The sequence below is a fragment of the Fundulus heteroclitus genome, chromosome 16, assembly GCF_011125445.2.
Source record: "Fundulus heteroclitus isolate FHET01 chromosome 16, MU-UCD_Fhet_4.1, whole genome shotgun sequence".
Classification (NCBI taxonomy): Eukaryota; Metazoa; Chordata; class Actinopteri; order Cyprinodontiformes; family Fundulidae; genus Fundulus; species Fundulus heteroclitus.
In genome coordinates, this window is record NC_046376.1 from 10,986,688 (window position 1) to 11,002,114 (window position 15,427).

The window sequence follows — 15,427 nt, forward strand, 5'->3', positions numbered from 1 at the left end:
GCTGTCAGACAGAGTCCCCTGAGAAACACCACCTCACTGGGACCGTTCCCCTTACGAGTGAGAGCTGCAAAGCCAGACTTCATATGAAGGACTGTATGTACCGCTTTGTTAACGCTAACCCACTAAAAAAAGTAGAAAAGTTACCACGAACTGAATCGTTTTCAAGGTGTAATGAAAAACTGCACAGGTATACACCCCCCCCCCTCCCAATTCAATGAGGTCAGTCAAAAGAAGTGAATTTGACACTCAGGCTTTGCTCCTCTATGCTTCACTGCACTCTACACACCTGAGTCTCCAGCATCTCGCCTGGATGCTTCAGTGTGAAGGCGAATAGTCAGAAAAGGCTTCAAGAAAATCTGATTGTTCATTCTTCAGAGAGGGGGGCAGGTCTGATCCACTTCTCATTACATCTTTAAAAAAGGTGCCCACCATCGTGTGACACACAAGAAATGGTGCGCCTGTCATGTAAGCTCTGAACCCGCAGCTTGACTCCAGGCTTCCTCTCAAGCGTGTGTTAAAAATCAGACCAACAACCAACGAGCTGCTGCTGCTGCTGCTGACTCTGGCTGAGGGATGTTGCTGACGATTTGAGGAGATCAAAATGACAGCTTCATGCAAATTCATGGCACCGGTAGCATTGTGCTCTGAAACCATTTCCCCAGCCCTGACATTTGATATGACTTCTAGTCTTAAATTTTCAGGTGTGTGTCACAAATGCTTGACTCTCGGCAGCGAAAGCAGCGAGTTAAAGGCCTGAAATATCTGAGCAGAAAGCGGAACAGAGGCCTGCATGCTTTTCTCTTCCTGTTCATGTGCGAGCTCACTCATTTCTGTGACAACCGTGACTCAGACTGTTGTGCAGAGATCACTGTGGAAGGAACGGTTTCATTATGGATATGTCTATTAAGATTGTGCGGATAGATTTTGTGCAAGTAAATAGAAATAATGTGAAAAGCGGAAAGCTGCTAGTGCGTATTGATTTTTCTGTGAATGAATTATAGTAGAGGCATAAACAAACACGTTATAAAAAATAAAATAATTGGTTTGTTCACATCAATACGCGTTTGCTTTTCCACATTAGCCAACCACCGCTGACATCAGAAGAGAATGTGTAATAGAGAGTGTGTGGGGTGGGTAAGATGGTTTCATTTCAAATCTGTGCATTCAATCAATCGTCTGTCAGGTAAATCGTCTGGCAGCAAAATTTAGATCATCCATTAGAGAATCTTGCTGACAATTTCCGTATGCCTGCCTCTGCTTATTTTCAACAGAAAGGTAAGATTTCATCCAAGGTTTATATTAAACCAAGCATGAAATCTGCTGTGCAAGAAAGATTTCTGAAAATGTTTCATAATGCAAACAGGAGCCTTGGTATAGACTCAAAGTCTACACCAGTGAGTAATTTGATTTTGTTTAAAGGGTAACTCATCTCTAAATTAACTTTTTTTTGGCTAATAAACGTTAACATGGTTGTCTTATAATGCTGTCTCCATATCCTGACCATTATTTTGACAAATTACTGCATATTTGTTGAAATCCTGTCTAAAACCATTAGTGTGGCGCCCTCCTAAGGTCCAACAGGTGTCTTGCATGAATTTCGAATCAGTATTGCTTTTGGTTCAAAGTTTTTGGTGACGTCATTTGGAGAAGCTGTCTGTAGCTTTGCCACAGTGGGGTATAAAAGCGGCTCAGTCTCATATGCCTTGAAATATATGCACGGCTTTGCAGCAGTCGAAGCGAGCAGAAATAAAAAAATAAAGATAAAAAAAACTTTAAATCTGCAAGAGGGTCTATATAATAGCCTTGGCTCAAAGGCTCGGTTAGATAAACTTTTATCCACTGCGCTAAGGTGGATGTCAAATTTAAAAATAATTGGCAATTATACAGAGGATTTAATCTAAGAACAGAGAAGTTGCTTGAAAATAAGTATCGTTACAAAATGTAAAAGTCAGGATAAAACCAGGTAAAACCATAACTTTATGGCTATTAGTGGAAAGAAGATTAGCTGTAAAAAGGTTTATCTTCGTTGCATTGTGATATTGCGATATGCACTTGATCAAGATGCAAGCAGCGACTCCTTTTTTCACTTTCTTTCAGCTCTTGTACATTCACCCTTAACCCTGGTTTCAAGTATGGTTTATTTTTAATAGACCTCACTGGTGCCACTAAGTCAAAATCGCTCTTACAATTCACATGGAAAATATTAAGTTGCTCCCTAATGCTCAAAACTGATCCATCATCCAAAGTTAAGAGTTCACAATAAAATCTGCCATGGACTGTGAGGGGAGCTGAAGGTTTAATTACACGGGTGCCAGGCAGTGGAGCACAGGTTTTTCACACACAGGGGGGTTTTAATGAGCCGAGGTTGTTGCGATCATGAAGTATTAGATCTGCAGAATTTTGACAACTTTGAGAACAGGGCAGTGGAAAGCCTGTGAGATGAGACTGTGACACAAGTCCTGCTGTGCTACCTGGCGCCATCTTGCCAAGCTACATGTTTCAGCTTCTTGATTGGGAATAAGATATTATACATTTTGGGTCTCATTCTACTTTTACAGTAATGTTAATAGCTTCTTCAAAAGGAAAAAAAAAAGATATTAATGCTTCAGATTGATTCTGATTATTATATATACAAATGATTGTTGTGTAAAGATTAATATATTAGGTTTTACCTTAAAGCTATAGTTGGTAATCCTGTTCAGAAACACTTTTCCTTTTACTGGGTGAAATGGTCCTTCCATCCTGACCATAGTCGATACATTATGTATTCAGAAAAAGAGGTTAAACATTTTTATCTCTGTGGGAGCTGCAGGCCTGTAAAAACTCTGACCAATCACTGCTGCTTGGTCCGATGGGGGGGGAAGGGATTGGTCAGAGTATTGGTCCTGCTCTCACTCCTCTCTGTCCCTCAATCATTCTAATGCGCTCACGTAACGGCAGTGTGCGTACACGTTCTTTTTAGTTTACGCTTAAAAGCTTTAAGAGTTTACGTATTCGGTTAGCTTTGGTGTTAGCTGTTCGTTGTAGCTCCGCTGCTCTCACCACATACTTGGAAAATGGCTGAGAGTCACAAGAAGCAAACCGTGTTCAAGTTTACGAGAAGAGGAAGGCCTCGGTAGAAAGAAATAAGACCAGAGTGGATTTGAGAGATTTTTTTCCACACGATTCCTCTGAGGAGTGGAAGGTAGCGGGTAAGATGGTTTTGTACATGGGCAGTTATTCAAAAAGCGACTTGGGGAAACGTTTGTAAAAAAAATTAAAAAAATTTAAAAAATAAAAATCGGCAACTCCACCTTTAATTGCTGGAGACAAAGGTGATAATATAGATTATATTGCATAAGAGGCAATTTTTCAATATGTTATTTTATTTTTCACAGCTCAAAAAATGTAATTAATATAAAACCTACTTAAGCATGCGATTCTTTTTCTTCTAACATAGTTCAAAGATTTATAGAGACAGGAGCTCCACAAGAGGCAAATAATGATGTTCAAAACATGTCAATAATCTTTTTAGGACAAGGTGCGAGTTTGTATAAACGTCTGTGTAGTGTCTTTACACATATGGACTGAAAAACAGATGTATTTACATCTGGCATGGATGCAGTGCTGTCCAAGCCTTCATAATTGACATGAAAAAGCATTTTTAAAGTAATGTGTCAAATTCATTTCCTAAAAGGAAACGGATCACCAACTTGTCTGTCACCAACAGTTGCTTTCACCGCTGTCTTAGGAAATTAACTCAAACATCCACATGCTTGTGTTTTTTTATTGCTTTAATGTGAATTTCTGCAGGCATTGGTTTCCCCAGAGATAAGGTACAATGACCCAAACTGCAAACGCGTTCCTATTGTACTAAAACACATCCACTGAAGAAAAGCCATATGGATGCCTAATTTAGTAAATTTTATGACACAAATGTATATGATGTACAATATGCAGATCCACCTTTTGTTCTGGAACAGAAACCAATTTAGTCTGTCTGCTTTTCTGGGAACCATGAATTAATTTATTTTAATTAGGACACACCTCCAGATGTGGAAAACACATAAGGACATTGGTTCGAGTCAAGCTGAGGACAGGGGGAAAACAAGCTGGATCATATAACCATTGGCTTCATTTGGCAAATTTTATTCCTGAAACAGGCAGTGGTGCTGGGACACTATGAAGGATTATGATAAATAACTAAACATTGCATTTAAGCATAAGTTTTCTGATTAGAATAACCAAGTTAAAATACACAAAAAAACAAATTCTACAAACTGAAAACAATCCCAGTATATTATTTTCATATATATATATATATATATATATATATATATATATATATATATATATATATATATATATATATATATATATATATATAATATAGATATATATAGATATATTATATATATCTATCTATATATATATATATATATATATATATATATATATATATATATATAAAAAACTTTCTATCTGTAAAGTTACTTTAGTTTCTTAAGTGCTGGAAAGTCTTGTAGTAACAGTGTATCCTTGGAATGTATTAAATAATAGCAATTTAATGGTATATGAGATATGCTGAGGTGCTTCTTCAGTATACTTTTTTAGATTTTTATAATTACAAGCCTAAAGTTATTAAATTGTTACGCGGAGAAACTGGAAAGATTGACCACAGAAGCAGCCCTTTTATGGATGTATAACGATTACATTAATTCATAAATAAAGTGGATCTCAGTCATTTGAAGCGGCACGCATTTCCCAGCTATTGTTATGAAACTGATAGGAAGTTGATTATTGGAGAAGATGGGAATTATATTTTCTGTAAATCTTGACTACTGTAATGAAAGTCTTTATTCACAGCTCAGTGTGCAGCACAAACCCCCCCCCCAGAGGATACCTCTACACTGTGTTTACAGTGAGGGCTTCAAAGAGCTGGAAAATGTTTGTTCTGTTAATCGCTTCAATTAGATTAAAAGACAAACTGCCAACCTCATTAGTCTCGTCTGTTTGCAGCGTCCTGGCTTCCTCTTTTCCTGACTGTATTGTCACAGTTGCTCTGCAGAGTTTCTGCTAAGTATGTTGCGTAACAGATCCTTTTGCAAGGGGAAAAAGCTTCCCGTCTTTAAACTTCTCCAATCACAGAAAACTACTACCACTGGGTCTTTATCCCCTCTTTAAACAGAACAAATACACAACTGTAAAAAGTTGACTTGCCATGTCCAACCTCGTTTGTGCCTTTATTGCTCTTCTGTCTGTTTAGACATGCTATACATTTTCCCTGCCAGAATATTTTGGTCAATTGTGTATTCACACAACTGTAATTTTGAATAACGGTGACAGAATATCCATCAGACAAAATATTGCACTGGTACTGATTACAAAAGGTATGCAGGTCAACTTATTAGCTGCTTGCCAGCAGCCTGATTGTAAGCTCAAAATATCTTAAACTTTTATGCTGGTGCAAGTCCAATAATGTTCTTTATATGCTAAATCTATACACCCTTTTCAGTTTTTCAACACAGTTATCAAGAATATTTTAACAGTATCAACTGTGTGCTTTGCCATGACTTTAATGCCACAAGCCATATTAGTGTTGATTAAAATGTTGTGGACCACAGGCCCCACAGTTCAGTAATGAAATGTTCACTCACTCACTTAATCACCATGGAGGACTAACTATAGCCAGGTGTTAAACAGCAGGATATTCATATAGTATGCACACATTCCAGATGATGAAAGAGTGGTTTTCAGCCTTATGGCTCTATTAACAAAATGTCTTAAAGATGTGATGGATGTGATCAATCAAATATGTTAAGTAACCGAAAATTACTAATATTACCCATTACAAGCTGTTAAATATATCATGTCAAACAACAGATGTGTGTGAGAATAATTCAGAATCCGTAATTGGCTGAAAAGCGGTTTATGCTTCTTATGTTGGAATTCACAATGAATCTTTAAGCTGTTTACTTAGCCATTTAATGGATTAATTAAACTTGAACTTTAAAAATTCTGAATTGAACCAAAAGCAGCTCATGATGTTAACCATGCTCAAGATAGCATGCTTGGTCGGCTCCGAGTTAGACAAATGATGTTATTTCTGACCAGTCAAGTGTACAACCTCACAACTATTAAATTATATTATTAACTTCCACTGCAGCATATAGTGTTTGAAAAATTAAGGGTAGATTTAAAGTAAAAGCTATGCTGGTTTGAAAGTCTGGAGCATGAAAGTGTGTGCACAATGCCAAAGTGGAAAGATGTCAACAAACTTACAGGAGCAGAGGATGCTGCAGATCAAGCTGAAATGAAATACAATACCATTCCTAAAGAACTTATGCTCCAACACAAAGTCAGAAAGAATATTCACAAATTGGAAATCCAAGCAAAATTGCCCGCAGATTGGACCATTGTCCACTCGTGGTGCGGGGCTTTGTCTGTGCGTCCAGCTTCTGGGGTTTTGTTGAATTCTCTGAGCATTGAATGGTGCAATCTGTGCTCAAATTTGCTTGGATTTTGTCCTCTGGCACACCAGCTAATTGTGCGCTAATTAAATTATAAATGACCTCACCGCGAAGTGCGTAATAACTACTACAGAAGCTGCGGAGTGTCATAAATATGACATTATAAACATGTCCTCAATGTTTTTAGTAACAAGCTACTGCTAAAAGCTACGGTCATCATGTGAAATAGTTTTTGGCACTGTTGCCTAGTCTGCTTGTGTTTTTCTAAATACCTTGAGTCGCAGGGTTTTTTGGGCTCGTTTGTGAGCATGCACTTACTTATTTGGGCTCCAAAATAAGCGACTATAAAACATAAGCGACCCTTTTGGCTACTGAAATCAGAAATGGCGACGCAACATGCCGCCTCCCAGTGGATGCACCAACACCTATGTATTTAGAAACCACTAAGTTATGACAACACTTTCATTTTTCATGTGAAATAATTAGACTTTGGCTGAATATGTATTTATAAACAGCAATACTTGATTTTGCTAATTAAAAGCCAAATGAGTTACACTGTCTCTTTAAGGCAGTTGTTAGCATGTTAAATGTTAGAGCTTATGACAGGATGTGTAGAAAACAACAGAACAAATATGGCCAGTTTGGAACGGTTGCCAAAAGAAAGCCACTTCTTGCAAAAAAAAACGAGATTGTAGCACCACTCACTTTAACAAAGCTGCATTAAGCGAGGGAAGGAAGTAGAGGTGTTTGGCCATAATGCACAGCAAAATGATTGGAAAGAAACAAAACATGGCATATCAGCACTAGCTTCTCACACCGACCGTCCAGCATGGATATAATTTGCAATATATGATTATCTTCTTCTGTCCTCTCCTTCTCATCTGCTCTTCTTTAGCATTTTGGACAACGTCATGTGTGTCTAGTGATACCATCTGCTGCCGTTAGACTGTCCAAGTGGCTAAATATTACATTAGCATAGAAAAAAGGTTGGTTCACTTGGAATATATTAGCCAACCATTAATACTGAACACACTGATGACGACATATTTGCAATACATTGTGCGGCCTCACTGTCAAGCCAAGCAGAGTAAAGCTGATTTTTTGGGCTGGTTTTGCAGCAACTGAGCCAAGGTGCATCACAGTCATTAAGCTGACCGTTATCTCCGCTGTTTACCAACATTTTCTGAATAAAAGAGGCCATCTGGCCATGAGCTGAAGCTTGGCTCAAACTTGAACACCGACAGGACAATGTTCCCAAACACTGAAGCAAATCTACAAAAAGGGCTGAATAATTAAAGAACAAATGTGCTGGACAGGCCCAGTCAAAGGCCAGACCTCAACATATGCTGCTGAATGACCACCGTTCTCTCCCAGCGTCACTGCTCTCAGCCGACTCACCTGCATGACTAAAGAGAAACTCACAACACATCCTTACAGATCAATGCACAAGATCACTGCCTGCATTATTTCCATTCCTTTTTAAAATTACTTTAAAAGAGCGTAAACAATGAGCCTCATGTCAATTAAGTACAAAGAGAATGTGGGAATGCAAACCAAGTCTATCCGTTAAGATCCTAAATAATTACATGAAACAAACATGCTACCGGTGTCGTCTAATGTCTACAAAATGAGCTCCTCATTGCAAAGAAACTGGATTTTGGGAATACGTTTTTGGAAGACACTGACTGCCTCTAACCTCCCAACGGAAATCTTAGAGACAACAAAATCTAAACTATTCCTCTACAGTTTGGAAAAATCTTCAGCCGCCTGGTGAAAAAAGAAAAACTGCAGCAGGTGTTTGTAATTTGGATTTTCGAGTGATTAAAAATTGATTGTAAAAGCTGGAACAGGCTATGGAGAGCAATAAGAGACAGTTATCTAACTCCTTAGGATAAAGAACTAAGGGCACTGTGGGCCGGTGAGCTAATCACCTTTGTGAACCAGCCTTCATTAGTACCTCCGTGGATCAATAAGCAACAACTCAAGCAAAACGACTTCCTTCTCTGAATCATTCCCAGTATGTAGCCAACTGTATTTATGCGAGTCATAAAACTACTTGAGGCAGTGAATGTGTGTGACCTAATACAGCCAAGTGGCAACGTGTGACAAGAGCTCAAAGATGAAGCTGCATGTGCGTCATCTCTTTATGCCTCGATGCAAAGTGAAGGTTCAGGTTAAGAGCACATCACTGAACACTATGCTAAACGTTGCTTTAAGAAACTTTAGGAACCCACAGTGACACAAAACTAACCAAGGTGTGAATTAAAGGAAGGGAAAGATTCAGACACCCTAATTAAGGGTTGAACCCTCAGAGGTAAAAACAGCATAATGCTGCTCCCACCATGTTTCACTAAGGATGAATCTTCAGAGCGATGTGTTGGTTTTAAGCCAAGCATATATATTTATAAAACACGGCAAATTCTGGTCTCATCTCACAGGATTTTGTTTGGCTTTCTTCTTACCACTCATCCATTAAGGCCAGATGTGTGGTTGATTTCTGCAACTCTCCATAGTTACCATGGACGGTATTTGAGAGACTGAGCAGTTCTCTGGAACATTCAAAGCTTGGGATATTGTTTCATACCTTAACCCCGGCTTACACTTTTGCACAACCGCATCCCTGACCAGTCTGGTTTGTTCAGGAACGTTCTGCAACAAACTTGAGAAACTCACAAAGCCGCTCCATTTATACCGAGATTGAATAACACACATTGGCAAATACTCATCCATGTTTTAACAGGTGCGGAAAATATTCTAATTTCTGAGCATCTGGGGGACAATTTTTCTCAGATGTAGGAAATGTGCTGCCAGCGTCTCACCATGCTTTCTAATTAGAGCATGGCACTAACTGCAGGGCCAGTGGAGGTGGGACATAAATCAGACTTCCTGAGTAATTTCAGTGTAATCCCCACCAAATGTTTCTTTTTGAAAAACCACACTTACCCAAGACAGCTATCACTTACTGTAACTCAATCCAAACACATGGGCTTCTAGCAAGGACGCTTGCATCACCTTTGAGAGCGTGATATTCACAATCCTATTTGCAAAAAAGGGAAGTAATTGCTGTCCGTCGTTTTAAAACAAGCCTCTTGTGTAACTACCGAAGCCTGGAGGGGCTACTTTATTCAACTGAGTCACACAGATAAAAACTCTTGTGTTATGATATGAGACAAGCTGCAGCTTCTCGAGCATAATGGATACACATCCTGGCAGGTCCATGAACTAAATAAACACCCCTTCTACAATTGGGACTGTCAGCAGGACAACAGAGACATAGCTACACATCTTTCATGGTACATCTCTGAATGACACAGCTTTGTTCTTTCAAGCAGCAGAACGGAGCGTGGGCAGTGGTCTGCGCCGAACAAAGCCGAAATCAAATGGTTTGTCTGAACCCTTCACCGATCTACTGTAGGAGTGGGCGAGGAGCAAGGGTGATGCAAGCTCAGGCAGCAGCAAATTCCTGTTTTCCCGCTTCAAAAAAAAGAAAACGTGCAGCTCTGTGGTGTTTTATGTCCCGGAAGCCGAAGCTTTCCGTTTGGTCTAAGGTTGAATCAGATCTGACCTTAAATCCGCTGTGTTTAGAGTCTGCTTACATGTGGAAGTGGAGCATTGTCTGTGGTAGTTACTGAAAGGGAGCAAGGTTTTAATAATCTGAACACCCTTAAAAAAAAATTTATCAGAGGAATTGGAATATGAAGATGGAGTAAAAACAATGTAAAGCCTTTTTTTAATTTCACTTTAGACTGTTTCAACACGCCTTTGCTGTAGATTTTTTCTGTTTTGAACAGTTGATTGTTCTCTCCATCATTAACACTTCTATTCATTATACCCTCACAGAGCTCCATCCTGCTGACCCCATTGTTCAGTATTAATTACTAACTGGACCTGCCTCCAATCAGCACTAATTGAAGGACACGGGTATAATTAACAAGTGACCTTTAATTGGCATGTCCAACTGCTGCTGATTATTAAGTTAGGAAATTTGTCACCAGAACATGAAGCTCCTCATGTGATTAACCCTCAATTTACTGTCAGTCCTAAGTGACTAAATAAATTCTGATTAATCTATAGTTGCAGCACTATTAATCCATTAATACATAACAGTGGGGGGAAACACAACAACATTTGCAACATACAATGTCAGAAATTTGTGAAGCTGAAGATCCAGAATTCTACTAAAACTAAAATTAACATTTTAAAAACCAAGTTTGCCATGAGGGTAACTATTAAAAAAATAAAAGTACAACAAAAAGCTCAAATTCTGCTGATTTTCCAATGCCAACCCAGAACATTTTGACTGTCCCCAAGTTTTTTGTCCAGTTTTATCTATTTTATTTTATTTAACCAGGAACAAATCTCATTGAGATTAAAAACCTTCAACTTTTTCAAGGGAGTCCTGGCCAAGAGGCAGCAAAGTTACATATTGAACAGAAATACATTAGATAAAATGACAGGTACATAAAAAACATATCAAGTAAAACAATTACAGATAACTGAAGTCGTCTCAAATTCTTTCATTTTCAACTTAAAAGCATTTAAGGATAAAAACTCAGTCAACTTCCAGTCTCTTTGTAAAAAAATTCCACACACAAGGAGCTGCGTAGCTAAAGCCTTTCTTCCCTAGCTCTGTGCGGGCAAAGGGAACAGTGAGTAACAGCTGATCGTTAGATTTCAGGGCATAAGAGGCCATGCTTTTCTGTGTAAGGTACAAATATAAGAGGGCAGCAATCCAAGAAGGGCCTTGTAAATAAAAGTGTACCAACGTCACTGTCTCCTTGTAGAGAGGGAAGGCCATCCCACCCGAGAGTACAGGTCACAGTGATGTGTCATGGCTCTACAGTTTGTGATGAACCTCAATGAAGCATGGTAAACAGAGTCCAACATTTGAAGACATGAAGAAGTAGCATTCTTGTAAAAAAAGGTCACCTTAATCTAAGATAAAACCGTGGCAGAGACGAGGCGCGTTTTTACTCCAAAAGAAAAACATGACTTATTACGGAAGAAGAAACCCAATTTAAGTTTTAATTTCTTTAGATTACCAGTGCATAGAATAGTGTTGCACATCAACAGCAGAAAATTATTCTAAATGTATTTATGTTTAACAAAACTGATTTGTTATAGGAGATGTGATTTTCTTCTTAGTTTTCATGTAATTATACATTTTTGTTACATATTTTATGTATTCTAAATCATGCAAGTAAAGTCATTTTTATTGTACTACATTGGGCATTTAAGAATGGGCATTGGAATCAATATTACAATAAACAACTCTAAAAGCTTGATTATAGCTTTCACAAGCAGTTGTATTTTGATTTTTACAGCCCTGACACCATAAAGAATTTATTTTATTTTTTTTGGAGGATGTCGGCATGAGATGAAAACTGTGTTTATAAGAAAGCGTAGGAAATCAAGGTTGCAAATTTTTCTCTGATTAGTCAAAATTTGGTTGCTGGTGCTCTCAACTTCCTAAAGCACCATGAAAGTAAAAGTGAAGGTCACATTTGTTTTTTGTAGCACAGCCGATTCCTTCCCTGTACATATAAGATCCTTGGCCAACTCACGCTCTGCATTAGCTGGTTAATTCGCTATAAACCAGTAGATGGAAACGTGTGATTCGCATTTTCTTTTTTTCAACAATTTAAAAGTTCACTCAAAATTCAAATGAGAATTGGATGGAAACATGGGTTGTGACAGGTTGATCTGCAGCACTGCAGGGCACCGTTTCTCTTCACCCTCTACACTACACACTTCTCCATCAGCTCACCGGGCTGCCACCTTCAGAAGTTCCTTGATGACTCTCCCATATTTCGGTCTCATTGCAGATGAGGACGAGTAATGTACAGATAGCAGTTCTATAGCTTTGTAGGCTGGTGCAAGCTGAACCACTTCAAGTTAAATGCAGGAACAACAAAAGGAGCTGATGAGGGACTTTCGCAGTAGCAGACTAACTACATTGATTTGGGTGAATGTCCAGGGAACTGATGTTGAAATAGTGGACTCATATGTACCTGGATGTTCACCTGAGCAATAAACTGGACTGGAGTCACAACACTGATGCTCTTTACAAGAAAAGTCAGAGCAGACTCTACCTGTTGAGGAGAATGAGATCTTTGGAACTGCAAGGGGCCCTCCTGAAGACCTTCTTTAAATCTGTGGTGGCATCTGCCATCTTCTATGGAGTGGTTTGTTGGAGCAGCAGCTGATCTCTAGCTGAGAGAAGGCAGCTGAATAAAATCATCAGGAGGCCAGCTCTGTCCTGAGATGCCCCTGTAAGAAAAATAATATCATTGATGGACAATGTCTCCCACCCCATGCATGGAGCTGTTACAGACCTGAAGAGCTCTTTCAGTAACAGACTGATGCATCCTAGACGCTCAAAGGAGCGCTACCCCAAGTCATTCACCACAGCTGCTGTTACTTTATAATCGTTGCTGCAACAAACAGACTCGTACAACATGCTAATTGCTGTACGAGTTCTGATTCCATCATGAATCGTTTACAGTCTCCCGGATGGTAAGACACACCTTAGCGACTCCGAGATGATGTTGCACCATCATGCATATTGTATATTATTTCATATCGTTCTCTAAAGAGGCCAGTGTTTCTACGCTGTTTTTCCACTCTTTAACTTCAATATTTCCGAATGTTCTACCCGAGTATGCAGGATTATCAATAATTGTGCAAAACCTACTCTGGTATTTATTTTTATTTTGGCCTTTTATATAACTTATTCTCTGTTGCTTTAGAACTAACATTAGATAAGTTTAGCTTGTTTTTCATTACTCTAAATTGTGTGCAGGTGGCTGTGTCTTTGCCACCGTCACACCCAAATTTCCTCATTGTGGGACAATAAAGGAATTTCTTATCTCAAAGTTATAGTTGGTATTCTTGTTAAGAAACACTTTTTTTGTTATACTAGGTGAAATGGTCGTTCCAGCCTGAAAGTATTCAATACATTATCTATTCAGAAAATGGAATGACAAAATTAGACCTCTATGAGAGCTCCAGGCCTGTAAAAACTCTGACCAATCGGTCAGAGGATTGGTTTTGCTCTCACCCCCCTCTGTCCCTCAAGTTCTGGGGGTATCACCTTATCTATTGGTTGTCCCACATTACAATCATTCTGATGCATTCACATAATGCCCAGGTCCGTGCAAGTTCCTGTTAGTTCCCACTTCCTGGCTGCGCATGCACGCTTCTAGTGTTTATGTATCCGGTTAGCTTCAGTGTTAGCGTAGCGGTTAGCTTCCACGTTAGCCGTTCATTGTAGCTTCACTGCTCTCACCGTATACTTTAAAAATGCCTCAGAGGCACATGAAGCAAACTTTCTTACAAGTTTGTGATTAGAAGAGGAAGGCCTGAGATGAAGCAAGGAAGTAAGACCAGAGTATTTTGGGGATATACATTTATGTGATCCTCCTGAGGAGCAGCAGAGCGGGTAAGATGGTCATCGTGGACATGCGCAGTTGTTCAAAAAGGGACATGGGTGTTTCTTACTTACATTTTCAGAGAAATCACAGACTTTACCTTTAATTCATGCATTTGTCATGTCAATGCATGTAGGGGTCAGGGGTTCCTCCATTGCCCAGCTCCAGAAGGTACAAAACACAGCAGTATGTCTTAACAAATATGAGCACACTACCCAAATTTTAGCTCCTCTCTATTGGCTGCTGGTACATTGTAGGCTTAATTTTAATATCCTTTTATTTGTTTTTAAAGCCCTCTCATGGTCTTGCCACATTCTACTTTTTTTAACCAGTTTTGTATTTAATGTATGGTTGCTTTTAACCCTATTTTATGTTTCTTAGTTCATTTATTTTGTGTATTTAATTATGTATAGCACTTTGGTCCTGTATGGTGTACTGTTGTGTTTTAAAAATAAAGCTGAACTGGATGGATAACATTAAAGAAAAGCCTTATCTAACTAAACAATATTAAACTTGACTTTGGTTTTGGGAGATCTCAGTTGATTTTGTCTGCTGCCTTTTCCTGAATAAAAAAGAAAATTTCAGTGACCATTGCTGAGTCATTACCACATGTGATCAACGACCGTCAAGAAATTTAGAAACTTTATCCATTTTGGCAGTGGGAGATTTCCTCTGCTTTACTCAATGATTGATCATGGGTTTAATCAGCTCAGCCATATGCCAGTGATCATTCACTCACAAAGCTGCAAATCAAACATTATAAACGTAATGTTTATAAAGCGTTGAGTTTGAGTGTCTTCCGATCCAGTGACAAGAGTTAAGGAGGATCCAGCAGGGTCTAAAACTGGAGTTGCATGAAAGAGGAGTAAAGAGGCCCACAGACAGAAACTAGAGAAAAAACAACATCAGAAACGTGTGGGCAGGGATGAAGATGATTACTGGCTTCAGCCCCAGCAACTCTCGACGTCGGTAGGGCATCAGAGCATTTGCTATTCTACCCCTCACCTCTCCAGTCTCAACACCCAATTAGTCAACAGCATACTGCACACTATGCCGTCTCTCCATACTGTCAGATTTCCCTGCACACAATGTCTTTAGAATCCAATCTCTACTTCAGAGTCAACCCTCCCTCGCCTGACCGTGACATCGGGCCATGTAAAGAGGACAACTTTAGACTAGTCCCCCTGACGTTATGAAAGTCTGATGAGAGATTGATCCTGACATATTTGATCTTCTCTCAACCCTCTTTAGTTTTGCTACCAGTCTTGAGTGGGAAAGAAGAATGGGTCATCTACCTGCTGAAATTTGCTCACTATCACGTTGATAGTGATAGGACTGAGAACCCTTTATTTTACTTTTACAGTGGCTTCAGCACTATGCAGTTATCGCTGCAGAGTGATATGCTACTCAGGAAGAACGTCTACTGGGTTGCCGATTACCTCTCAGGTTCTGTAGGCCTCATGTATGCCAGGGGTACACCTGTTTTGAGATGGTGATCAGTAATATGGGAGCCACCTTCTTTAAATACAACCGAGTCATGACACTGTG

General features: G+C 39.1%; 1 long non-coding RNA gene across 3 annotated transcripts in view; it reads right to left on the reverse strand.

The window, feature by feature from the left end:
• Window positions 1-15,427, reverse strand: part of LOC110366759 — a 72,287-nt gene that overhangs the window by 40,122 nt on the left and 16,738 nt on the right. For all 3 annotated transcript variants that reach the window (XR_004932905.1, XR_004932907.1, XR_004932906.1), the window contains exon 3: window positions 12,542-12,719. This is a non-coding gene — a long non-coding RNA (uncharacterized LOC110366759). The remainder of the gene's footprint in view (window positions 1-12,541; window positions 12,720-15,427) is intronic.